This window comes from Pipistrellus hanaki (assembly GCF_964339955.1).
Source record: "Pipistrellus hanaki genome assembly, chromosome: 6".
In the NCBI taxonomy this organism is placed as follows: Eukaryota; Metazoa; Chordata; class Mammalia; order Chiroptera; family Vespertilionidae; genus Pipistrellus; species Pipistrellus hanaki.
In genome coordinates, this window is record NC_140508.1 from 75,518,066 (window position 1) to 75,520,929 (window position 2,864).

At 66.2% G+C, this 2,864-nt stretch overlaps 1 protein-coding gene across 2 annotated transcripts in view; it reads right to left on the reverse strand.

Moving 5' to 3' along the window:
- SETBP1 (SET binding protein 1) overlaps positions 1 to 970 on the reverse strand; it is a 321,712-nt gene extending 320,742 nt beyond the window's left edge. For both annotated transcript variants that reach the window (XM_084887230.1, XM_084887227.1), the window contains exon 1: positions 493 to 970. The gene's annotated coding sequence lies outside the window, so the exon portion shown is untranslated. The remainder of the gene's footprint in view (positions 1 to 492) is intronic.
- Positions 971 to 2,864: the final 1,894 nt, after the last annotated feature.

Below are 2,864 nucleotides of genomic sequence, written 5' to 3' on the forward strand. Positions count from 1 at the left end.
GCCGCCTTTCCACCCCTCTCCCTCCTCCCTCCCCCTCCAAGTCCACTCCACCAACACCAAACCAGCCAGCCCTGGCAGCCGGCGGCAGGACCGAGGGAGGGTGCAGAAGGCGGGGGAGGGGGATCCGATTAGCCGAAACTCAATAAGCTCTCAGCCCTCCAAGCCCAACGCTCTCCACCATCGCCGCCACCCACGGGCCACTCCGAAGGAGCCGGCATCGCTGCCCACCCCGGCGAGCGGGCCGGCACCGCGCTCATCCTTAAGGCAGGCAGCCTCGCAGGGACTCGCCACCCGCCCCCTCGGCCCCCTTTTTCCCCTCCCCGCCCCGGTGCAAAGTCAAAGCCCGGGCGAGGCGACGTTAAGTATGCATGCATGCAAGGGCACACACACCGGGGGCCCCGGCCCCCCGACGTGCGGGGCCCCCGCGGCGCGGCGGGAGCCTGGGCGCGGGGCTCCCGGGGCCGAGGTCGCCCGCCGCGCGCGCGTGCTCACCCATGTCCCGGCGGCTCCGGCTCCGCTCAGATCCCGGCTCCCGTGGCTCGCCCGGGCCCCCGAAGGTGCGGCTGGGGCAACTCCATGGCGATGAGCATCTGTCAAACGGCGAGAGCCGCGGGCCGGCCGCCCTGGCTCGCGGGGCGCGGGGAGCCCCCGGGCGCGCGCGGCGGCGGCGGCAGGCGGGGGCCCCGGCCGGCCCCGCGCTTCCCGCCCGGCGCGGCCGCCTCCGCCGCTCGCCCGCCGGTGAGGGAGCGGAGCGAGCTACCAAGGGGGAAAATGGCGTCTCCGGAGCCCGAGGAGTCCCGGAGCGATCACATCCACACCCGGCCGCACGCACACCGCCGCACGCACTCGCCGCGGGCGCGTGGCGAGCTGGCGGGTTTTAGCCGAAGCCAAAAAAAAAAAAAAGAAAGAAAGAAAATGCGAGTGATGATGCAGAAGCCCGTCTCTCCGGTCAATGCTAAAGCTTTTCCTTTTCTTCCAAGGCGGATGGGAGCTTGGAAAAACAAAAATGTTGTGCCGGCTCCGGGCTCGCAGGAGGAGGCGCGCGGAGGGCGAAGGCGCTTCTGCTGAGCTGTGCGGTCCCGTCCGCGGGGCCGATCGGCCCTGCCCGCTCGCCCGGCCGCCCGCTCGCCGGTCCGTCCGCTCGCCGGTCCGCCCGCCGGTCCGCCCCGGTCGCTAGTGCTGCCGCCGCCGCCGCCGCCGCCGCTCCATGGCCGCGCCCGCCCTGCGCCCCCGCCGCGTCCCCTCGCCGCCCGCCCGCCCGCGTCCCCGGCGAGCGCTGGAGTGGGGTCGGGCCCGGGTGCCGCCTCCCGCGCCCTCTCCCGGGTCCCGGAGTCCTAGTGAAAGGGAGGGGGAGGCGGCGGGCGGGGGAGGGGGAGGATCGCGGCGGCCGCGCAGCGGAGCCCAGCGGGGACCGCCACCCCGCGATCTGCTGGGAGGGGGCGCGGGAGACCCAGCACCGTCCGCCCCGCCGACCTGGGGCCGCTTCCCCCTCCCACCCCCCACCCCCCCACACACACACCGCCCGGCTCCAGCCCCGGGAGGCGCAGCCAGTAAGGAGAGCCCTCTCCCTCACCCTCCTCCCTCTCTCGGATTTTCTGTGGGTTTCGATCAATGGGAGGGAATGGGGCTCTGGCCGGGGCGAGGAGGAAAACAGTTCGTGGAGGCCTCTTGGGGAGCCCCTGGCCGCCCCTCGAGCCCCTCCCGCTCCCCAGCGCCCGCGCGGCCCGGCGGCTGTGCGCTCCGGAGTCCGCCAAGGAGACCGGGGGCCGCGGGGACCGCCGCCGCGGGCTCGGCGTCTGTTCCTGGGCTCAACACTGCCACTGTCTGACACAACAGGGGCAGTGTTCGCGGGAGGCGCGCGACGTGATAGGCTCGGAAACCTGGGCGCATTTTTTTTCTAACCTGGTAATTACATTTCACTTTCAGGGGTTTATTTTTTGTTAAGCTACATGTATGCATTTAGATGCTTAGGTGCATTTTCTCGTTATTCACAAACATTGGATACTTGATCGGGGAAAAGACACAGAGAGATGACGAATGCTTAATTGGCAAGTAGATGTAGGGTGGTGGAAAGGATATGGTGGAATGTCTTCAGTTCATAAACACCCTGGTGACCCTTTCATCTCTTTGGGCCTCTGAATTTGGGTATCTGTATCCACAGCTGAGGAATGGAACTCCTCAGGGACATATCTTCCTTACAGGACAACTAGAGACCCTATGCATAAAATCCATGCACAGGTGCGGTCCCTAGGCCTGGCCGGTGATTTACACGTGAGCATCTGGCAGGGAAGGTAGGTCCCACCTAACCTCTGGGCCCTGGGCAGCAACTGGGTCCCCAGGCCCCCACACACACCCCTCCACCTGAGTCACAGCACCTGAGTCCCCATGCAGAGATGCAGTGAGCACAGCCAGACACTGTAGGCTGGGCAGAGCATGGGCCTCTGGGCCGCCCAGTGGCACCACACAGAAACTGGTGGGCAGTGCACTCTCTCCCAGCCAGCCTTGCAGACCGGCTCCTGTGCAAACCCATGGGGATCCCAACCAGCCCCTGTGGTCCCAGCATCTGTGGCCTGGCTCACTGGGAAGCCCATTGGGGCCAGTAGCTCCTTCACTGCCCAGGCTGCCTGTGCCTGCCATATTCCACGCCGCCCCCCTGGTGGTCAGCATACGTCATAGCGGTCCAACTCCCAGTGGAGGGGACAATTTGCATATTAGGTTTTTATTATATAGGATATAGGATGGGTGTGGATTCCATAAGGTTTGTAGGCAGTTTTGCCTAAAGACATTGGGTAGAGTTTTCTCAGAACTTTGACTCTGAGAGGACTGTTGACTGCCACGTTTTATAGGAGAGTTTTTGGGCATCT